This window comes from Triturus cristatus, chromosome 5_1 (assembly GCF_964204655.1).
Source record: "Triturus cristatus chromosome 5_1, aTriCri1.1, whole genome shotgun sequence".
Taxonomy (NCBI): domain Eukaryota; kingdom Metazoa; phylum Chordata; class Amphibia; order Caudata; family Salamandridae; genus Triturus; species Triturus cristatus.
In genome coordinates, this window is record NC_140587.1 from 557,828,533 (window position 1) to 557,854,232 (window position 25,700).

The following is a 25,700-nucleotide window of genomic DNA, read 5'->3' on the forward strand; positions in this document are numbered from 1 at the left end:
TCTTCTTCTTTTTTCTTTTTCTTTGTTTTCTTTTCAATTTTGGCACCTTGTTCTGGTCCATCGATTAGTCACTTGACTGTTATGAAATTAAGCTGTTGCATAATGTGGGCTATTAGCCACTTGGCTTGGATATGTGGCACAGCTTGATCGTGGTATGTGACCACTAGCGAAGATGATCAATGGGACCGGGGTGCCCTATCTGCATTGAGCCACTTGCCAATCAGCATTGTTTTCAAATGAACAGTTATGTGTTTTGGAATTGTTAATATCGTTATTTTTCATTTGTTGATTGTCTAATCGCAAATTACAGAGATAATTTGACTTATCACATGAATGTGAAAAAACTTGAAATTATACAGCCAACCAGTCTGTTTTCAGATCCTTCCTCGCAACAGACAACATGGTGTTAGTGTTTTTTCACTGTTTAATGACCTAGAGGTTATTTTTTAAGTTGGTTGGGCACTATTGGTAACAGGCTGTAAAGAAGATCTTTTCAGGTTGAACGTGTTGCCAAATAAACTTTATTGACTATGGAAACTGTGTGCAGTCTTGCGCTTCTCTGATACTGTGGGAGGCGTGCCTTGGAAATTTACTACACGGGATATATATATATATATTCACTGAAAAAAACATAGGTTTTACAGACGTTATAGTTAGGAATTAGCATGTAAATCCTTTGAAATTCACTAAAAAAACATAGGTTTTAGGGACGTTATAGTTAGTTGGACATTTGACTCATATAAAACCATAGAAATTCACCTGTTATAGTTAGTTGAGCTAACTATAACTCGTGCGCCCGCATTGGACTGCTGATGCCGTCACATATTACATCACTCATGACATGGTCAGTGACATCACTGATGACATCACTGATGACATCTCAAATGACATCACTGATGACATTACTGATGACATCATCCAGTGAATGTGTGTTTCTGTAAAGTTTAAATATTTTCCAAGAATATCTATGCCAAGGTGTATTGAAGAATGAGTGGATTTACAAGTGCCTAAAAGGGATTATTTAGTGGGTACGTGACTGCCTGTATAAGTGAGTGATTGAACGTGTCTTGCTGAATGCATGGGTTAGTGACAAAACTGTGTGAAAGTCTGTATTAGTCTCTCAGTTGGTGTGTAAGCAACTGCATGGGTTGGTGAGTAGCTACATGAGTGTCTATATGGGTTATTGATTTGTTGTTTGCGTCTCTGTATGGGTGCCTAAGTGTCTGTGTGGGTGGGTGGGGGGCTTTGTGATTCTGTGCATAGATGTCTGAGTGGGTGATTCACTGGTTGTATGGATTCAAAAGTGCATCTGGGAAGGGCTGTATGGGTGAGTTAGTGTGTGTATGGGTATGTTGGTGAGTGAATGAATGTCTCAGTGGTATATGTGTCACTAACTACATATGTTTTAAGGAAGTATATGTGAGTGTTGGAGTATATAAGTGACTATATGTGAGAGTAAGTTATTTGAAGTGGGTGTATAAATGAGTGTCTGCTTGTATCAGTGATTGTATAAGACAGTAAGTATGTGTTAGTATCTGCATAAATAAGTGACGTGGTGTGTGTATAAATAATGGAGTTGGTGTGTATAACTGTATACATGAGTAAATGGGTATGTGATTGATTCTTTGCATGACTAACTAGGTCTGTGAGAAACTCTATGGATGAGTGGCGGAGTGTGACTGTATGTATAGGTGTATGAGTGCATATTATAGTACTGTATTGATAAGTAACTGCATGTATAAGTGACTGGATGTGTGTGTAGACCTAGGAAATAGTCGGTGGTATGTAGTATCTGGCATTGTTCTGTGTATGGTTTCAAAAATAGTAGTCTGTATTTAAGAGTGGGTGTATCAAAGTTTATATGAGGGCATCAGTATGTGCATCAGATTATAACGTAGAAGATGTCATCAGTGATGTCATCAGTGATGTCATTTGAGATGTCATCAGTGATGTCATCAGTGATGTCACTGACCATGTCATGAGTAATGTAATATGTGACATCATCAGCAGTGCATTGCAGGCGCGCGATTTATAGTTAGCTCAACTAACTATAACGGGGGAATTTCTATGGTTTTATATGGGTCAAATGTCCAACTAACTATAACATCCCTGAAACCTATGTTTTTTTTTGTGAATTTCAAAGGTTTTTTAAATGCTAATTCCTAACTATAACGCATGTAAAACCTATGGTTTTTTCAGTGAATTTAGAAGGTTTTTTAAATGTTAATTTCATATTTTAATATTATTAAACCTATATTTTTTCTATTTAAATTTGTAATATTTTCGAACTCTATTATGATTTTTTTTAACTTTAAAAATTATGTAATGTTTTATATCTTCAAAAAAAATGTATATCTTTTTTTTGGGGGGGAGAAAACTGGAGTCCCGTACCGGTGGTGTACCAAGCTCCATGAGCACGCAAATCCTATCCGTCATATTGGTAAACTCGTAAATGATGCGCATTTCGTATCTGACGGGTTCGTGGTACTGTGTCCTGTGTAACATCATGTACGTATGAGGTCGCGCCAGCAGCTACTTTGCTATGCGACAGGTACGCAGAACCAAACCCGTGCCTTACATTATGTACATATGGGGTCACATCCGCTGCGAGTGCACGCTGCAAGGCCCTGTGTTACATCATAGAAGTATGGTGTCGCGCCGGATATGCCATTCCCTCATTTTTTTCATGTCTCAAAACTATATATAAATAAGTTTAAAGTATATATAAGAGCGTGCGATAATCTAAAATATTTTAAACATTTATATATTTCTAACTGTAATAAACTTATATTATGGTAAATATATGTTCTCAAAATTGTGTCGGGTGCGGCCTCCTTGCGCGCTCGGTTCGTGATTGCCATGTGACCTTAAAAAAAGCATTTGATTGGTTCATAACATTTCCCATTGTAACAGTTGGAGGACCCCACCCATTTTAGTCATTTTCTCTACAGCGTTTGATGAGAGACACCTCTTCTGCTTAGAGAGCTTTTTTGAAACGTTTTTTGCTGTGTACACATATCTTGTACAACACACAACATGCAACGATCATCTTGATCAATATTCATGGTCTGTACAGTAGCCTTCCACGTGTGATGGCCAAGCAACTGAAACGTTACATCAAAAAACAAATGTGTGTTACACGTTGCCCCTGGTGTGAGTGTATATACGCATTATTGTGCTGCCTTTCAGCCTGGGTATTGGTGGTTCGAAGGGGTATCATCATCCACGGGCAGTGTGCACATCCTAGATCACATGTGACAAACAGTAAAGAGTAATGTGTAGATTTGTGTTGCAGTATGCTCTATTGTCAGGCTTTACCAGTATAGAAGTGTGTCATATGGGAGACTTTCAGATTCACGTTTGACATGCATTGCTTGACTGTAATGAGTGTTATCAAGGTGTATGACGTAGCCTCACTGCTGATCCTCCATCCATCCGAGCATATTCACATGCGTGTGCTTCGCGATAGCAACACTTTCAATAATACCGCACACCATTGACATGCGTGTCTGCGCATATCCACAAGCTTGAGAACGACATGTGATGTTGGCCATTCAATGTTTTCGGACAGCATCTCATAAGCGATAGTTGCAGCCCTCCCGGTACATGCTACATTAATGTAAATTGCGGATTGTGCAAAGTCAAAACTGCAACAGGGACACACACATAAGTACGCTTCCTGGCCAGGCAGTTACTGAACAACGCCCAGGTCCCCAGAATAATTATTCACACCCCTACGCTGGCCTGGCGTACTCAAGCCCAGCCCACTTTGCGTACATATAAATAGGATAACGACGACGCCACAAGTCCCAGTTCTTCCACACTGCCTCAGGTGATATGGCCGCATCCACCTCGCATATCACAATGCGCAATAAAAAAAAGGGATCCATGAGGTGTACACCATCCTCGCAATCAAAACTCGATTTGAATTGTGAACTCTGCTGGCCGTCATGTTTGGACACATAACAATGACAGCAGGTGAGCAGTGGGGCCTGGGTACACAGGGGCTGTAATTGAGCGCGGTGCTGCGGGAGGGGTGGGGTGCATCAGCCTGGGTGCACAGGTGCGAACAAGCGATGTTGCCGTGCGTAATGATGTGATCTCTGACCTCATTCAGTCACATCTCTGTCTCATTTTAAGGTCCTGCTGGACCGTACCGTAGGCCTGAGCCAGCGGGCAGCGCTGCCCTACAGACACGTGGCATTGGCTTTTGTGGCACTGTAGTGAGCTGATTACTAAGTGTACATGCACACAGGCTTGCGCCACTGCATTACACGCGCACATTCTGCTTCGAGCATGCGCTCTGTTCCTTTGTATGTGAACGTTGGCATAACATATTATTATTTAACCTTGTGTATTCTCATACACTCCAACTCCTCTTTGAACCACGATTACCACTAACAGTTATAGAACCTATATAGACACTTATGTAGCTCACCACCAGCCCACTTATGTAGCTCACACCAGCCCAGGAAACAACAACGACCTCAAGTGCATCCTACTCAACACCCGCTCCGTACACAAGCACGCCATCGAACTCTGGGACCTCCTCAACTCAACAGCCCCGGACATCGCGTTCCTGACGGAAACCTGGATGAACACCTCCTTGGCCCCTGACATCGCCATTGCCATCCCTGACGGCTCCAAAATCATCCGGAGGGACCGTACCAACAAGCCCGGAGGAGGAATCGCCATCGTCCACAGGAACACCCTCAGAGTCACATCCAGCACCGAAGAAACTCTCAGCACCGCCGAGCACCTACACTTCCAGATCCACACCGACCCCAAGACCACCCTCAAAGGAACACTCATCTACAGACCACCGGGTCCACGCCCAAAATTCAACGAATCCATCGCCGACTTCGTCAGCATGCATGCCCTCGCCACCACAGACTATATCCTCCTGGGGGACCTGCACTTCCACCTGGAGAACAACAATGACAACAACACTACCACCCTGCTCGACAACCTCTCCAACTTTGGATGGAAGCAACTAGTGAACACCCCAACCCACCACGCAGGCCACACGCTGGATCCCATCTTATAAGCCAGCACCAACGTCACGGTCAGCCACACCACCACTCTCCACTGGACCGACCACCGATGCATCCACTTCTCCTACAAGAAACTCACCACACACATCCAACCGCTGCAAATCCCCTGAAGATGCTGGAGCAAAGTCACCACTGACCAGCTGACTGCCGCCCTCACCCAGGGCCACCGGCCAACGCCTTGGACACCAACACCGCCGCCCGAAACCTCACACAGTGGATCAGCAACTGTGCTGACACCCTCGCCCCTATCGAGAACCTTCCGAACAAGCACAACAGCAGGAGACCCACCTGGTTCACCACAGACCACAAGGACTCCAAAAAAAACGCAGAACTCTAGAGAAAGCCTGGCGCCAAGAACGGACTGCGGAAACCCTCGAAACCCTTAAGACCGCCACATTCAAACACCACCAGCTCATCCGCATCGCCAAGAGAACGGCTTTCAGAGAGCGCATAGACAACAACGCACACAACAGCAAGGAGCTCTTCAGCATCGTGAAGGAACTCTCCAACCCAAGCTCCAACTCCAATGACATCCCCCCTCACAGGACCTCTGCGACTTCCTCGCGGCCTTCTTCCACCGCAAGATCGCCGACATACACAACAGCTTCGCAAACCAGACGCCTCCACCAGCCGCAGAACCAACGCCCACCACCGCCCTCCTCAGTCGCTGGACCCCCGTCAACACCGAAGACGTCACCCAGATCATGAACACCATATACTCTGGCTCTCCATCCGACCCCTGCCCTCACCACATCTTCAACAAAGCAGACACCATCATCGCACCCCACCTCCGAGACATCATCAACAGCTCCTTCCAATCTGCCACCTTCCTTGAGAGTTGAAAACACGCTGAAATCAACGCCCTCCTTAAGAAGCCGACAGCAGACTCTACGGTCCTTAAGAATTTCCGGCCCATCTCCCTGCTCCCCTTCCTGGCGAAGGTCACCGAGAAAGCAGTCAACAAGCAACTGACCAACTTCCTCAAAACCAACGGCTTCCTCGACCCGTCCCAGTCTGGCTTCCGCAGCAACCACAGCACCGAGACCGCCCTCATCGCCGCCACCGACGACATCAGAACCCCGCTCAACAACGGAGAAACCGCAGCCCTAATCCTCCTAGACCTCTCAGCTGCCTTCGACACGGTCTGCCACCGCACCCTAAAAACACGTTTTCACAACACAGGGATCCAGGGAAAGGCCCTGGACTGGATCTCCTCCTTCCTCACCGACAGAACGCAGAGAGTCTGCCTACCCCCGTTCTACTCAGAGGCCACCAAGATCATCTGCGGCGTACCCCAAGGCTCATCACTCAGCCCGATGCTCTTCAACATCTACATGAGCCCCCTCGCTGACATCGTCCGTGCACACGACCTCAACATCATCTCCTACGCCGACGACACCCAGCTGATCCTCTCCCTGACCAGAGACCCAGTCACTGCCAAATCCAACTTCCAAGAAGGAATGAGGGCCGTCACCGAATGGATGAAGATCAGCCGCCTGAAACTGAACACAGACAAGACGGAGGTCCTCATCCTTGGACCATACCCCTCCGCCTGGAATGACTCCTGGTGGCCCGCCGCCCTGGGCACAGCACCGAAACCCACTGACCACGCATGCATCCTAGGGTTCGTCCTGGACTCATCGCTCACTATGACCAAGCAAGTCAACGCCATCTCCTCCTCCTGCTTCAACACCCTCCGCATGCTACGAAAGATCTTTAAATGGATCCCCACGGAAACAAGAAGGACTGTCACCCAAGCCCTCGTCACAAGCCGGCTCGACTATGGCAACGCACTCAATGCAGGGACAACGGCCAAGCTACAGAAAAGACTGCAACACATACAGAATGCCTCCTCACGCCTCATCCTTGACATCCCCCTCCACAGCCACATCACCGCCCACCTGAGAGAACTGCACTGGCTCCCCATCAACAAGAGGATCACATTCAAGCTCCTCACCCACGCACACAAAGCGCTCCACATTGCCGGATCCAAATACCTCAACAAACGCCTCTCGTTCTACGCCCCGACTCACCAACTCCGCTCAGCCAGCCTCGCCCTCGCCACCATTCCACGCACCAGAAGAACAACAACAGGCGGCAGATCTTTCTCCTACCTGGCCGCCAAGACCTGAAACTCCCTCCCCACCCACCTCCTACTGACCCAAGACCTTCTCACCTTCAGGAGACACCTCAAGACCTGGCTGTTCAAGCAGTAGCAGCACCCCCCCACCCTCAGCACCTTGAAACCCTCACGGGTGAGTAGTGCGCTCTATAAATGTACTGATTGATTGATTGATAGCTACTCACCAACCTATGAAGCCACTTATACACAAAGTGAGAGATTGATACAGATATTTATATATTTAACCATTACTCACTAACCCATGTATTCACTAAGATACACTTAATCAGTCAGTTATACAATCAATTTTTCAAAAAAAATCATCCATTTAGACACTTATATACCCATTTAGTTTTCCATCGACCTTGAGATAAACATATATAATACATATTTAATTTTCAGAATAACACACATTCACTGGATGATGTCATCAGTGATGTCATTTGAGATGTCATCAGTGATGTGATGAGTGATGTCACTGACCATGTCATGAGTTATGTAATATGTGACGTCATCAGCAGTGCATTGCGGGGGCATGAGTTATAGTTAGCTGAACTAACTATAACACTGGAATTTCACTGGTTTTGTACGAGTGAAATGTCCAACTAACTATAACGCCCCTTAAACCTATGTTTTTTTCAGTGAATTTCAAAGGTTTTTTAAATGCTAATTTCTAGCTATAGCGCCCCTGAAACCTATGGTTTTTTCAGTGAATTTCAAAGGTTTTTTAAATGCTAGTTTCTAACTATGCCTACAGAGGTATGACATGTGATGAAAGAAGAAACAACGCACAGAAAGAAAAAAGAAGAAACGCAGAAAGAAGCAACAGAATTCCTCAAAGACGAAGAAAAGTGCAGGAAGAAGCAAGACATGTGCAGAAAGAACCAACAGAGGAGCAGAAAGAGGCCTTGTTACAAAATCATCCTGTGCCCACAACTTTTTCAGATGGGTACTGGTTACTGACTCTGATTAACCAGGCCTAGAGCCAGTGGTATGCTAAAAGACACTTAGAATACAGTGAAAACACCTACATACACTAGGGAACACTATGTGTTGGGGTACCCCTGTGATTAGCATGACCTCCTCTGTAAGCCCCTAGTACATAATAGGGCAGGGGGATTAAAACGACCTCTTAAAACGTGCCACGGGTGCGTTTGCGCACTGGTGAAGGGAGGGGGGGAGCCTGAGGTGACGTGTGCAAACACACCCTGTGGGCGTTTTAAGTTGGGGGATAAAGTCCCCTTGAATCCTGAGGGTCCCTGGGGGCCAACTGACTCACCAGGAATGTCCAGTAAGTGACACAGAGTTGCATTGCAAAGAGGTGTAAAAAGGGGCATGGCCTAGACCACCTCTCTGCAACGCAGCGCTGTGGCACTTACTAGAAGCGCCTGGTGGGCTAGTTGGCCAGCAGGGGCCCCCAGGATTGAAGGGAAATTATTTCCCCAACTTAAAACGTGCCACAGGGCGTGTTTGCACACATCACCACAGGCCCGGTCCCCTGCCTTCACCACTGTGTAAACGCGCCCTTTGGCCATTTTAAGTTGGGAGATTAAGTCCCCTTGAATCCTGAGGGTCCCTAGGGTCCAACTAGCCCACCAGGTATCTCAAGTAAGCGCCACAGAGCTGCGTTGCAGAGAGGTGTAAAAAGGGGCACGGCCTGAACCACCTCTCTGCAAAGCAGCACAGTGGCACTTACTGGAAGCACCTGATGGGCTAGTTGGCTCCCAGGGGCCCTGAGGATTGAAGGGGAATTATTTTCCCAACTTAAAATGCACCACAGGGCGTGTTTGCACACATCACCACAGGCCTGGTCCCCTCCCTTCACCACTGTGTAAACACGCCCTGTGGCCGTTTTAAGTTGAGAGATTAAGTCCCCTTGAATCCTGAGGGTCCCTAGGATCCAACTGGCCCACTAGGTACCTCCAGTAAGCGCCACAGAGCGGCGTTGCAGAGACGTGTAAGAAGGGGCACGGCTTGGACCACCTCTCTGCAACGCAGTGCAGTGGCGCTTACTGGAAGAACCTGGTGGGCTAGTTGGCCCCCAGGGGCCCTCAGGATTGAAGAGCAATTAATTCCCCAACTTACAACTCGCCAGGGGGCGAGTTTTCACAATGGTGAAGGAAGAGGGCGGGGCATGAGGTGACATGTGTGCAATCACGCCCTGTGGCACGTTTTAAGTTGGGGAATTAATTCCTCTTCAATCCTGAGGCTTCCTGGGAGCCAACTAGCCCACCAGGTACCTCCAGTATGCGCCAGGGAGCTGCATTGCAGAGAAGTGTTCAGAGGTCATGCCCCTTTTTACAATACTCTGCAACGGAACTCTGTGGTGCTTACTGGAAGTACCTGGTGTGCTAGTTGGCCCCCAGGGGACCTTAGGATTCAAGAGGAATTAATTCCTCAACTTAAAACGCGCCACAGGGCATGTTTGCACACATCACCACAGGCCCGGTCCCCTCCCTTCACCACTGTGTAAACACGCCCTGTGGCCGTTTTAAGTTGGGAGATTAAGTCCCCTTGAATCCTGAGGGTCCCTAGGATCCAACTAGCCCACTAGGTACCTCCAGTAAGCGCCACAGAGCTGCGTTGCAGAGACGTGTAAGAAGGGGCACGGCTTGGACCACCTCTCTGCAACGCAGTGCAGTGGCGCTTACTGGAAGAACCTGGTGAGCTAGTTGGCCCCCAGGGGCCCTCAGGATTGAAGAGCAATTAATTCCCCAACTTACAACTCGCCAGGGGGTGAGTTTGCACAATGGTGAAGGAAGGGGGCGGGGCATGAGGTGACATGTGTGCAAACACGCCCTGTGGCACGTTTTGAGTTGGGGAATTTATTCCTCTTCAATTCTGAGGCTTCCTGGGGGCCAACTAGCCCACCAGGTACATCCAGTATGCGCCAGGGAGCTGCATTGCAGAGAAGTGTTCAGAGATCACGCCCCTTTTTACAATACTCTGCAACGCAACTCCGTGGTGCTTACTGGAAGTACCTGGTTTGCTAGTTGGCCCCCAGGGGACCTTAGGATTCAAGAGGAATTAATTCCTCAACTTAAAACGCGCCACAGGGCATGTTTGCACACATGTCACCTCAGGCCCCGCCCCCTCCCTTCACCACGGTGCAAACACACCCCGTGGCACGTTTTAAGTTGGGGGATTAACTCACCTTGAATCCTGAGGGTCTCTGGGGTGCAACTAGCCCATCAGGTACCTCCATTAAGCACCACAGAGCTGCGTTGCAGAGAGGTGTAAAAAGGGGCGTGGCCTCTGAACACCTCTCTGCAACACAGCTCCTTGGCGCATTCTGGACGTTCCTGGTGGGCTAGTTGGCACCCAGGGACCCCCAGTATTCAAGGGGAATTAGTTCCCATCTGCAAATGCACCAGGGGGCGTGTTTGCAGAGTGCTGCAGGGAGGGGGCGGGGCCTTCGGCACGATGCCGCTCTTTTTTTATTATTTATTTTTTAAGAAGGAGAGCTGTGTGACCCCCCTTCTTTTCCTATTTTACTGGCCCTGGGGACCCCATCCCCCTGGGACTGACCCCAATTTTATTTAAAAAAAATAAATGAATTGGAAGAGGGCCGTGTGGCCCCCTTCTCGAGGCCATAATTGGCCCAGGGGACCCCATCCCCCAGGGAATTGCCATTTTTTTTATTTCTTAATTTATCTGGAGTGGTCAGGCCAATTATGGCCCCGGGGACCCCATCCCCCATCCCCCGGGGCCGGGCTTTGTTTTCTTTTTTTCTTTTTGTGGAGGGGGACCGCGTGGTCCCCCTCCCGGGCCACTTCTGGACCCAGAGACCCCATCCCCCGGGCTGGCCATATCCGTTGGGGACTGTGGGGGGTCCCCAATCCCCCCAAGGACCCGTCGGCTCCCCGCCTCCTGCGGCAGCCGGCATTGCTTTTCCACATGGGGGGCTGATAAGATGGTTCTCCATGTGGAAAAGCAATCAGCTTTTGTTTTTTTAAGAGAGAACAGGTTTCCTGCTCTCTCTTCCAAAAACCAAAGCACAGTTTGCTATGGGAGGGTGGAAGCCGCGAGGCTCCCGCCCTGCCATAGCAAACTGCAGTGTCCTGGGGTGATCACCCCGGGACACTGCTGGAGCTGGCCCTGGGGGGCGGCAGTCCCCAGGGACATTGAGGGCTCCAGGAGGGGGCCGCGCAGACACCTCCCACCATTTACAAAGCACCGGGGAGGTGGTGGTCCCCAGGGCTGGGGGGTCTGTAACGGTCCCCCAATTTGCATACTTAGTGGCCCGACGAGGTGGCAGTCCCCGGGGCGTATGGGGGGGCTCGAACCCCCCACAAAGGTTTGTTTATTTTTTTTAAAAACAAGCCCCGGGGGATGGCAGTCCCCGGGGCTGCGGGGGGGCCATGTGCCCGACGCAAATATTTTAGAAAAGCCCCGGGGTTGAGGGGCCTTTGAGCCCCCCTCCCATTTAATACACAAGCCCCGGGGGTGGCAGTCCCCGGGGCTGCGGGGGAGCCGTGAGCCCCCCGCAAATATTTTAGAATAGCAATTTTATTTACACCATTTTTAAAAAGGTCGCATTAAGAGCTATAACAGTGTCTAAAGTTTCCTATGGGAAAATGATTTTTTCACCACTATTTTTTGAATTTCTCAGGAACTACTGAACAAATTTACACCATTTAAAAAAAGGGCGCTTTCTCAACCAAGGCTACCTTTTGGCAACATTTGGTGTAATTCCATTCAGCAGTTCGGGCTGCAGCCGTGTCTAAAATGTCCTATGGGAAATAACATGGGAAAAATGCATTTTGGGACCCCTCCTTTTTTCTCGGCACACTTGACGAATCACCCCCAAACTTTCAGGATAGGAGCTGACCGGAACGGGTCATTAGTTTTGAAAATGTTGCTAAGATTCGTCAACCGGCGCCAAAGTTATTGGGAATAGAATGTCACGATTTTCCTATGGATATTATTATTATTATAATTAAATTTCTAAAGCGCTCAGCTACCCGTAGGTTTCCCAGCGCTAAAACCAAAAAGTGAGAGGGAAGAGTCAGAAGAGAACTGTTAGATGTCAAATAGCCAGGTTTTTATCTGTCCACGGAACCTGAGATAGTTAGGTTCAGTTCGTATCTGAAGAGGGAGAGAATTCCAGAGTGAGGGATAATAGGTCCTAACTATAACTACCTACTGGCGACCGCCAGTAGGAAATATATATATATATATATATATAGAGATAGATATATGTAGATATATTTTCACTGAAAAAACCATAGGTTTCAGGGGCGTTATAGTTAGTTGGACATTTCACTCATACAAACCCATAGAATGTCCCCCGTTATAGTTAGTTCTGCTAACTATAACTTGTGTGCACGCAATGCATTGCTGATGACGTCACATATTACATCACTCATGACATGGTCAGTGACATCACTCATGACATCACTGATGACATCTCAAATGACATCACTGATGACATCATCCTTGTGATAGAGTGGCAGACCTCCTCTCACCCTAATATAACCTTAGATACCCACACTCAAAAATACAAACTAACATTTTCAAAACAATGGACATACCAATACCAGTTACAACACATCTATTCAGTAATTCCAAGATCTACACACACATCCACTCATTCACCAACAGTCCCTATACAGTCACTCATACATGTACTCACTCATCATATGTACACACACACCTATACATCCTGTTACACACCACCACTCATCCATAGAGTTACTCACACACATAGTCACACATGCAAACAAAGTATCAAACATCCATTTACTTGCATATACAGTTATACACACACTGCCACACTTACTTCTACAGAAACTTACACATATTTACTCTCTTAAACAATCACTTATAGAAACACCTACTTATTTATACAGGAACTCTTCCAATCTCTCACTCTATCGACCTTGAGATATACATATATAAAACATACTTAATTTTCAGAAAAACAGACATTCACTGGATGATGTCACCAGTAATGTCATTTGAGATGTCATGAGTGATGTCATGAGTGATGTCACTGACCATGTCATGAGTGATGTAATATGTGACGTCATCAGCAGTGCATTGCGGGCGCGCGAGTCATAGTTTGCTGAACTAACTATAACGGGGGAATTTCTATAGTTTTGTACGAGTGAAATGTCCAACTAACTATAATGTCCCTGAAACCTATGGTTTTTTCAGTGAATTTTGAAGGTTTTTTAAATGCTAATTTTGAACTATAACGTGCCTGAAACCTATTTTTTTTTTCAGTGAAGATATATATATATTTATTATACTATATATACATGTGAAAATGTCTCGGTCCGCCTGTTTGCTTCGGTGGCTCAGAAAAAAATGGGTGGAACTGACGTCAGCACGCCGACGAGGTCCTCTTATGGCTCCGATAACTTCATACGGTGTCGCGAGCGGAGACGTGCTATTATGACATCCTCGTCGACGTGGGAGAGCTAGGAAAGAATTTCTGTGGAATGCTGGTGCAGCGGATATTCACCTAAGTGTTCAGGTTAGTCCTTTGGGAGCAACAGTTTATGTTGCCACTCCAGAAACCGAAACCAGTGATCCGAGAGCAGAGGCCCTGCAGATGGCACATGAGGTGGGGTGCCCATTCGTGTGCACCGACGGGGCAGCGAAGCGACAAGCACCACAACCCACAAAAAAGGTAACGAGGGCACTGAATAACACAGGATCTTCTCTTTGTATCTGGCAGGAACAATAAAGTTAAAATGCCCTAGTACCAAAATGTAGAATTAGTGCTACAACGGTCTTCAAGAGGACCTGCGATGCCGCTTCTGCCTCCCGTACCCTGGAGGCGGCACATGGGTCACGCGGTACAGTCATACTGCGGTGGGACGCACACTCGTTGACCTCTCATGGCACTGCTCCACACTTCATGGAGGACACTTTCCATTAGCTATGTTTTCTGATGACGTGTCGTGCCGGCCCCGTCCAACAACAGAACAGAACAACAGAACAGTGCAGTGGTGTTTCGTAGTGTAGGGGGTCATGCTAGGGGTAGTGTTTTAGGGTTTACGGTAGTGCAGTTGTGTTTAGGTAGTGAAGGGGGTTGTGCTGGGGGTAGTGTTTTAGGGTTTAGGGTAGTGCAGTGGTGTTTGTATAGTGCAGGGGGTCATGCTGGGGGTAGATTTAGTGTTTAGGGTAGTGCAGTGGTGTTTGTGTAGTGTAGGGGGTCATGCTGGGGTAGTGTTTTAGGGTTTAAGGCAGTGCAGTGGTGTTTGTGTAGTGAAGGGGTCATGCTGGGGTAGTGTTTTAGGGTTTAGGGTAGTGCAGTGGTGTTTGTGTAATGTAGGGGGTTGTGCTGGGGGTAGATTTAGGGTTTAGGGCAGTGCAGTTTCGTTTGGGTAGTGTAGGGTGCCGTGCTGGGGGTAGTGTTTTAGGGTTTAGGTTAGTGCAGTGGTGTTTGGGTGGTGGAGGGAGTAGTGTTTCAGGGTTTAGGGTTGTGCGCCCAACTAGCCACAATATCCATGGGCAAAGGGGATCCTGACTCTTTTGAACGCTCCGCCAATTGAATAATTTGGGTCAAGGGCCCTACCACATCCAAGACCTATCAATTCCTTTCTTGGGATCCCTCAAATACTTGGAGAAAAAGGTACATCATTTCTCATCAATTTCAGGCGTGTGTGCCACCTTCCCCTTCAGTGAGGGCCTGGGGCATTCTCCCCTCATCCTATTCCTGACCTCCCTTTCAAGGGGTTGATGGATTTTCCCCACCACATACTCTGCTACTTTGGTGTCAGGGGTCCACTCCGCTGACCTAGGATGGTAGGTTCGAACATGTCAGAGTGGACCCCGTCCCCAACCCGGGACTGAGAGGAATGGGACTCTGGATGCCAGGGACGCCCCGAGTCCTTATCCTTATTGGAGGAGAAAACATCCTCCAATACACCATCTCCCTCTAAGGAAAACCCAAAGTCCGGGTCTACAATAGTGGTGACAGCGTCGCAATTTTCACTGGACCCCTCCTCCTCCCGGCAGGGTGCATCTTTTAGCGTTCACGCATTTTTGAGGAAGGTCTCCGTAAGTTTATCAAATTCTTCCAAGTGCCCCGCGTTATGCTTAACTGCCCTTTTTTTCCCCATCTGGGAGCTACTGGGACCCGCCACCACCAGATCTGGGTCACTGATAACCCCAGGGATGCTTTTCGCCAGCTTATCAACCTGATCCCTAAGAGGAGCCAGCGCCCTAGAAATAGTCAGGGAGAGGGCTTAGTCCACTGCTGGAGGGAGAAGTTGGGGGGTCATTCCTCCTCCACTTCCTGGTAGGAGGAGTAAAAATGGTCTTATGGAGAAGACATGATAGCAGAGGGTGTAAGCACAGAAGAAATGCCCTTAAAATCCTTAAAGCAGCCCCCTCGCCGGTGGTCCAACAGCTGGGCTTTCCCCGAAGCTGTAATGAGAATAAACTGAGGCGTAATACCAATTACCACCACCAGGTGGCGCTGGTCACTAACGTGGCCTTGTGGGGAAATCACTGCGTAGCGATGTCAAAATTAGGCGAGGGTTGGTCGGGAATCAAGCGGACACTTAAGGAGTGACCAGATTCCCAAATGCGCGTAAAAACCAGTGGGAGCGCTCGACAGAGCTGCTTCGCTCGGATCAGAAGCGCCTGACAGGATCAGACCACATGCAGAGCGCACAACTGGAGAAACTGCAAGGGGGAGATCGCTCTCGGGCAAGAGCCTGCTGTGCAGGGAATATGAAACAATACCAAGGCAATAGTGCTAATAACGTGCACAAGAAACCGCTATACAAACAGCAACAACGTCAGATTAAGCCAAGAATGTAAGGAATGCACTTAACTGATGATCAATGAAGAAAGAGGAAGCGGAAGATATGTCACGATATTATATACGATGGACTGTGATATGATTGGACTATAGTTGCCTTGGAGACTACTCCCCTAATGGTTCATGGGTTGTGTAGTCTTTTGTTTAATGATTGTTGTGTTACTTTTTCTTTGAACTGCTATGCAAATAAAGTGAGGAAAGATATGCATAATCCTCGCCTCCGTCCTGCCATAGAATTCATTAAACTTTATTTGATTTAGACACATAAATCATAAAAGTGTACATAAAAACAGTAAATCCTCCTTCCTAATACAATACAGTGAGAATTAATTAAAACCAGTAGGTAAAAACGGGTGTTACAAAGCCCGGTTCAGAGCAACTTCAGGTTAACAGAATCGTAAAGATTGATCTCATGTACTTCATGCAAAATACGCAATAAGGGGTCCAAGTAAGATGTAACGCTCCAATACCTGACCAGTCTGCATTATATAAAACTGCAGAAATACTAAAAATAAAAAGTGTTTTGCACACTTCTGTCATTGGGCTATCCATGGGCTACATCTGGGTGATATGTGTGCTACATTTGGGCTCTTTTTTCTCTGGTGGCCATCTTGGGAGACTTATTTGTTATGAAGTTTCCTAATTTACTCATTTACTGCAGTCTCCTCAGTAGGAAATGCTTTCAGTTTTTTACTTTGATTCCATCAAGAAGACATTCAGATGTGTCACACATTTGCCATAAATTCAGAATGTTAGCACTCTAGTTGTTCATTAGATCACTCTAGGAAAGCTACTGCTCACCAGGGAGTTAACTGGGAGTCTGCTGCTGGTATTGAAAGTGATTGTTTCAGTCTGCATGTCTGAATTTTCTAATGAAATAGAAGAGGATTTGAGATCTCACTTAAAACATGTCCTATTTTTTCTTTCTACAGCACTAACCATAATTTCTATGGCAAAATGAACCCCCTCATTTTGTTCCTTTTTAAATTAAATGTTTTAAGTGTTACCAGTTTATTCCAATCAAGATGGCTTCAGGTGTGCCATAATTTTGTCATAAGTAAGACTGTTAGCACTCTAGTTGTTCTTTAGAACACTCTGGGAAGCTGCAGTAGAATACAAAGGCATCAACTGACAGGTTGCTCCTCTTGAAACATAACAGGAAGACATTTGAGATCACACTTGAAATATTTACTAATTTTTCTTTGTACATCACTAAACATAATTTCTAAGACAAAATGAACCCCCTCATTTTGTTCCTTTTTAAATTAAATGTTTTAAGAGTTGCCAGTTTATTCCAATCAAGATGGCTTCAGGTGTGCCATAATTTTGTCATAAGTAAGGCTGTTAGCGCTCTAGTTGTTATTTAGAACACTCTGGGAAGCTGCAGTAGAACACAAAGGCATCAACTGACAGGCTGCTCCTGTTGAAATATAACAGGGAGATATATGAGATCACACTGGAAACATGTCCCAATTTTTCTTTCTACAGCACTAACCATAATTTCTATGACAATATAAACCCCATCCTTTTGTTCCTTTTGTAAATTAAATGTTTTAAGTGTTTCCAGTTTATTCCAATCAAGATGGCTTTAGGTGTGCCATACTTTTGTCATAAGTAAGGCTGTTAGCGCTCTAGTTGTTCTTTAGAACACTGTGGGTAGCTGCAGTAGAACTCAAAGGCATCAACTGACAGGCTGCTCCTATTGAAATATAACAGGAAGATATTTGAGATCTCACTTAAAACATGTCCTAATTTTTCTTTCTAAGGCACTAACCATAAATTCTATGACAAAATGAACCCCCTCATTTTGTTCCTTTTTAAATTAAATGTTTTAAGAGTTACCAGTTTATTCCAATCAAGATGGCTTCAGGTGTGCCATAATTTTGTCATAAGTAAGACTGTTAGCGCTCTAGTTGTTCTTTAGAACACTCTGGGAAGCTGCAGCAGAACACAAAGGCATCAACTGACAGGCTGCTCCTTTTGAAATATAACAGGAAGATATTTGAGATCACACTTGAAACATGTCCTTATTTTTCTTTCTACAGCACTAACCATAATATCTATGACAAAATGAACCCCATCATTTTGTTCCTTTTTAAATTAAATGTTTTAAGTGTTTCCAGTTTATTCCAATCAAGATGGCTTTAGGTGTGCCATACTTTTGTCATAAGTAAGGCTGTTAGCGCTCTAGTTGTTCTTTAGAACACTGTGGGTAGCTGCAGCAGAACACAAAGGCATCAACTGACAGGCTGCTCCTGTTGAAAAATAACAGGAAGATATTTGAGATCACACTTGAAACATGTCCTAATTTTTCTTTCTACAGCACTAACCATAATTTCTATGACAAAATGAACCCCATCATTTTGTTCCTTTTTAAATTAAATGTTTTAAGTGTTACCAGTTTATTCCAATCAAGATGGCTTCAGGTGTGCCATAATTTTGTCATAAGTAAGACTGTTAGAGCTCTAGTTGTACTTTACAACACTCTGGGAAGCTGCAGTAGAACACAAAGGCATCAACTGACAGGCTGCTCCTGTTGAAATATAACAGGAAGATATTTGAGATCACACTTGAAACATGTCCTAATTTTTCTTTCTACAGCACTAACCATAATTTCTATGAATAAATGAACCCCATCATTTTGTTCCTTTTTAAATTAAATGTTTTAAGTGTTACCAGTTTATTGCAATCAAGATGGCTTCAGGTATGCCATACTTTTCTCATAACTAAGGCTGTTAGCACTCTAGTTGTTCTTTAGAACACTCTGGGAAGCTGCAGTAGAACACAAAGGGAAAAACTGACAGTCTCTGCCCTTGTTGAATGTTCATATTTTACTGAGAATGACAGACTTCATTCTCACATGACTGAGAAAGATAATGTGAATTTACAGAAAATATGCTCTCATTTTAGCTTCAGTTTTCTCTCAAACATGATTCATGATATCCCAGCAGAAGGTTTTTCACAGGGTAAAATCACCTTAGAACACACCACAATTCCTGAAATTAGTATGGTACCATCAACAAATGAATTCTAATGTAACTCAAGTCTGTTATCACCCTTTATAGTTCTCCTTTTGGTAACCCTCAAAATCTTCAATTCACTCCAATGCATTTCAATGGGGTACTATCATGTATATTGGTCCCAAGATGGCTGCCAGCAATTCCAGGATGAAGTGCTGACAGCCAATCAGATCTCACGATGAGATGTGTCGTTAGGCTCCGCCCAGATATTGAAACTTTTTCTTTTACTAATTTCTCATGAACTACTGAACAGATTTACACCATTTAACAAAAAGGGATCTTTTTGAACCAACGGCGACCTTTTCGCCAAATGTGGTGTAATTCCGTTCAGCAGTTCGGGCTGTAGCCGTGTCTAAAGTTTCCTATGGAACTTAACATGGAGAAAACACATTTTGGGACCCCCCTTTTTTCTCGGCCCCTGCTTGCCGAATCACCCCAAAACTTTTAAAATAGGAGCTGACCGGAGCGCCCCACGAGTTTTGAAAATTTCACGAAGATTCGTCAACCGATGCCAATGTTATTGGGAATAGAATGTTACAATTTTCCTATGGATAATAGGTCCTAACTATAACTACCTACTGGCGACCGCCAGTAGGAAAAAAACAAATATATATATATATATACATATATTTATATATATATATAGATATATATATATGTATATTCACTGAAAAAACCATAGGTTTCACACATGTTATAGTTAGCGGAAATTTTACTGATAAAAAACCAATGAAATTGCCCCGTTATAGTTAGTGCTGGCAACTATAACTCACGCGACCGCAATCCTCTGCTGATGCTAATACTGTATTTAGACACTTATTTGCCCATGTCTTCTTCCATACATTTTTAGCTATACATATATTACAAATATTTTTTTTTATAAAGACACATATGTCATCAGCAGAAGATTGCGGTCGCGTGAGTTATAGTTGCCAGCACTAACTATAACGGGGCAATTTCATTGGTTTTTTATCAGTAAAATTTCCGCTAACTATAACATGTGTGAAACCTATGGTTTTTTCAGTGAATTTGCAAGGTTTTTTAAATGCTAATTCCTAACTATAACGTGTGTGAAACCTATGGTTTTTTCAGTGAATTTGTACGGTTTTTTAAATGCTAAGTTACTTTACGCCATTCGAGGCGTGCGCGCCCACTTAACGCAGTGCATTCCGTGCACGGTTTTTATCAACTTTAATAAGCCCTGTACATTTGGTGGCCTTCGGCCACCAAAAGCACAGGGGGTGGGGTCAATGTGGATAGTGTTTTTTTTATTTCGATTTTATAATTTCATGTTGCCAAAATATAGTTTTTTTACTGATGTAATAAGCCCTGTACATTTGGTGGCCTACCGCCACCAAAAGCACAGGGGGTGGGGTAAGTGTGGATAGTGTTTTTTTTATTTCTATTTTTTACCGTACGCTTACGGTAAGCGTACGGTAAGCGTACTCGGCGAAATTGCCGGAGAAAAAATAAAACCGTTTTTGCTCTTGGGGGATGTTTGGGGACTCCCTCAACATGACTATGTGGGAGGGAGTTGTCAAAACAGCCCCGTAACATGTTTTTGGGCATCATGTTTGATAAATAACACTCAGTGCGAGAGACAAAATGGCGGACGCCGCTTCCTGGTTTCGGCCGATTCGAATGTTTACTAAGATCTAAGAGCCAATCAGAATCGCGCTCGCGCACGCCACCGTACGCGTACGGTAAGCGTGCGGTAAGCGTACCGTAAGCGGGCTCAGATATATATATTGATTGAAAGGCTATTTTCTCAGAATCTACTGAACAGATTTACACCAAACCTACAAAAGGCACTTCCTTGACATAGGGACTACCTCTCTGCCAAATTTCTAGTAATTCTGTTCAGCCGTTCGGGCTGTAGCTCGTTCTAAAGGTCCTATGGAAAAATGCATGGGAAAAATGCGTTTTGGGACCCCCCTTTTATCTCAGCCCCCGCTTGACGAATCCCCTCGAGACTTTCAGGGTAGGAGCGGAGCGTAGCGCCCCACCTATTTTGAGAAATTCGCGAGGATTCATCGACCGGCGCCAAAGTTATTCAAAATAGAATGTTGCGGATTTCCTATGGAAAAGGGGTCCTAACTATAACTACCTACTGGCGACCGCCAGTAGGTAATATATATATATATACATATATACTTTAGGTTAGCGAATGAACTGAACTAAAAGAGTAAATAACTAGCACTTCTTTTGATATATAGTACTGTAGCAAGCTGCACTTTAAGTCATTGAAGACATTGATTCAGAGAATAAAGGCACAAGCACTTTTTTGGATATATGTTGTACTGTATAGAAAAGTGCACTGGCACTTTTGTATAAACGTCAAAACGGGGCACTTGCCCTCTAACTAAGTATTGATGGATCATATATAATCAATATTGTAAATGAAAGGGTGATAAGGAATTATATGCTTATAAAATTGTTTTTTAACTGTGGAAATGTTATAGAAATAAGCAAGAAATTATTTTTCTGCGAAATATATTAACTTCCAAGTATTTTAAATCGATACAAGCATACTCCTTACAAAAGCACTAAATGACAATCTACAGGTTAGAACTGTGAAAATTTTGAATTATTCATCAATGTTGTTTTTTACAATATGTTTAAAGATGGCCACCAAACTCACATTGAAACTACCGTGTACTAGAATGTAGTCCTTTGTTGATGTCTAGCGCTTTGAATGACTATTTTAACATTAATCAGATGGTGTGTCTACATCGTGAACAAGGCAGCATGAGGCTGTTGAAACACGTTGATGTGATCATCACTGCAAATAAAGAGTATGAGTGACTTTTTACCCCTTGGAGTGCTGGACAATTATTACTGAGCAGTGACAATTTTATGCGTATATATATATATATATATATATATATATATATATATATATATTCACTGAAAAAACCATAGGTTTCACACATGTTATAGTTAGCGGAAATTTTACTGATAAAAAACCAGTGAAATTCCCCCGTTATAGTTAGTGCAGGCAACTATAACTCACGCGACCGCAATCCTCTGCTGATGCTAATACTGTATTTAGACACTTATTTGCCCATGTCTTCTTCCATACATTTTTAGCTATACATATATTTCAAATATTTTTTTTTCATAAAGACACATATGTCATCAGCAGAAGATTGCGGTCGCGTGAGTTATAGTTGCCTGCACCAACTATAACGGGGGAATTTCACTGGTTTTTTATCAGTAAAATTTCCGCTAACTATAACATGTGTGAAACCTATGGTTTTTTCAGTGAATTTGCAAGGTTTTTTAAATGCTAATTCCTAACTATAACGTGTGTGAAACCTATGGTTTTTTCAGTGAATTTGTACGGTTTTTTAAATGCTAAGTTACTTTACGCCATTCGTGGCGTGCACGCCCACTTTACGCAGTTAGTGCCGTACACGCAAGGTGGGCACGCAGTGCGCTACGCGCACCGCGTGCCCACGTTACGCACCGTGCGCACATGGAGGACATATTATGCGCTTCCTTGTGATAGGTAATCTGTTAAATTTAATTTGTAAGTGATGACAATAATATGCACAGAGAGTGTTTTTTTTTTTTTTTATTAAAATTTTTAGCGTAAGCGCACCGTACGCGTACGGTAAGCGTAATCGGCGAAATTTTCAAAAAATAAAAATTTACCGTTTTTGGCCTTTGAGGACTCAACTAACATGGCTATGTGCATGGGCGCTGTCTAACCAGCCCCTTTATATGTTTTTTGCCTTTGTTTACAGCCCCCCCCCTCAGAGTGCGAGAGAGAAAATGTCGGCCGCCGCTTCCTGGTTTCGACCGATTCGAATGTTTACTTAGATGTAACAGCCAATCAGAATCGCGCTCGCGCACGCCACCGTACGCGTACGGTAAGCTTACAGTAAGCGTACCGTAAGCTGGCTCAGATATATATATTGATTTAAAGGCTATTTTCTCAGAATCTACTGAACAGATTTACACCAAACCTACAAAAGGCACTTCCTTGACCTAGGGACTACCTCTCTGCCAAATTTCTAGTAATTCTGTTCAGCCGTTCGGGCTGTAGCCCTGTCTAAAGGTCCTATGGAAAAATGCATGGGAAAAACGCGTTTTGGGACCCCCCTTTTATCTCAGCCCCCGCTTGACGAATCCCCCCGAGACTTTCTGGGTAGGAGCGGAGCGTAGCGCCCCACCTATTTTGAGAAATTCGCGAGGATTCGTCAACCGGCGCCAAAGTTATTCAAAATAGAATGTTGCGGATTTCCTATGGAAAAGGGGTCCTAACTATAACTACCTACTGGCGACCGCCAGTAGGTAATATATATATATATATATATATATATATATATATAAACGATCTGAAACAGAAGAAATTCTCAAACAGAGAAAGGAGATCGATGACAGAATTAAAAAACAACAAGAGAAAATAAAACAAAGAAAAATATGCAAATTCACAAGGGATAAAGAGGACTATGAGCTAGGGCAGATTTTCACCTTCGCCCGTCGTTATGATACTGCCAGAAAAAAACGCTCTGATAAATTGGCTACCACCATACAGGATGTACCAACCACAAGTGGACACTCCACGCCGGTAGAATTAGACACAGTCGATTCTGTTTCTTTGACCAGTGGCAGTGAGGGGGAAGAAATGGACCGCAGAGGTTCCAACATTATGTCAAGTATTTTGCAACCAGGAGAAGAGCTGAATTTTTTAGCCGAGGACCGCCGCCAGACCCTGAGGCCGCGTAATCCGCAAGCGTCCGCAGGGTCAAACGAAACAAGAAACGGAACGCCAGAAGAAAGGCCCATGGCGCAAAAAGGCAAAAAAGTACAATGGCGACGATGCTAAACAAACGCAACAACAACAACACGATAGTCAACCTTTCTAAAATCGCTCTCACCATTGCAGAAGAGAAAATGTTATCCTTGGGTCTCTCTTACTGTGCAGGCAGTAACTTTAATTACTGCAAGACCAGAGTTGGCATGTTCAGCTTTACAAGAAAATTTAAACTCAAGAAATTCTTTACCATCAAAGGCGGCAATAATTCACACGCTTCCTCCGAAACTACGGCCGCCACTAATGATTACAATCTGGCAGCAGCAGATGCCCATTTGCTCCTCACCCTGGCTGAACTTAACAACACGGAGGCCGATTCTTCAAGCTGGTTCAATGATACACGGTCCTCAAAGGACAGGCTCTCAACCCTTATCAACACAGATTCATGTGCTGGTCTCAGCCCGTTCAGAGGGAAATCAAGTTTCATCCCCATGATGCCCAAGGACGCCATTGACATTTTCCAGGAGATGGTCATCAACGATTAAAAAAATCTTTATCGGGTTACCAGCCACAAAAACGTTAAGGCCAATCAACAGGATTTACAATACAAGAATCTTATTTGTAAATTAAACAACAACCCGGGTTTGATGAGGGGGGCAACGTGGTTATATGGCCCAGGGAGGAGTACGTGATCGGAGCCAAAAGGCAGCTTTCCGATGAAGACTGCTATGAAAAAATAAACATGAAGATTTACAACACCTCCAAGGAGTCTTTGCAGAAAATGCTGCATTCCTATAAAAGACAGGGACTGATTTCGAGCAACAAATTCAATTTTTTATTCAATGAATTCCCTACCATCCCTATGTTCCGCCTTATACCAAAGATTCACAAAGGAGTGAAGCCGGTACCAGGCAGACCCATCATCTCGGCCATTGGAAGCATCAGTGAGAACACAAGTAGGTATGTGGAATATTTTTTACAACCATTAGTCCAAGATTTGTCTGCCTACATTAAAGACACTGGGGATTTTATCAGGAAACTGAACAGTATTCAATGTCAAGAGGGGTTCCTTTTGGTGACCCTAGACATTGAATCACTTTATACTTGCATTGAACACGTCACTGGTATTGCCGCAACCAAACATTATTTGGACCTTAGACCTATCAAATTTCATAACCACAATGTCATGCTTTTAGAACTGATCAAGTGGGCCTTGTGTAGTAACCATTTTATGTTTGGAAATGACCTTTATTCTCAAATGAGGGGAGTCGCCATGGGAGCTTGCTTCTCCCCCAGCTATGCATGTCTCCATGTTGGTTGGTGGGAGGAGCAGGTTCTCATGGGGACCCATGCTGATGTGTTTAACTCCAATGTTGTTAAGTGGTTTAGATATATTGAAGATGTTTTTATGGTCTGGAATGGTGATTTTACTAGTGTGATGAATTTCATTGAGATTTTAAATAACAATGCTTTTAATCTCAAATTCACCTCTCACATTGACAAAATTTCTGTTGAGTTTCTAGATACTAAAGTTATGATTGTTCACAATAAGATTGACACAACCCTTTATAGAAAACCCACTGCTGGCGATTCAATCTTACATGCCAGCAGTGCTCATCCCCAGCACCTCATAAAAAGTATCCCCTACGGGGAACTCCTCTGTATTAAACGCATTTGTAGCACGACGGAGGAGAGGACTAAATGCTCAGAGGAAGCAATAATGAGGATGAAGGAAAGAGGTTACACTGAGAGGACTCTGAGGGACGCCTACAAAAAAGTGCAATCCATTTCTAGAGATACACTGCTAAATGATAAGTCCAACAATTCAAGTCTTAACGAGCCCGCCCTTGGGTCAGACAGTCCATTCCCTGACGCACCACGTTTTATCACAACCTACAATAAGCAACACCACAAAATCAGGGCCATTGTCACCAAAAATTGGCCCATCTTGCTTACTGAT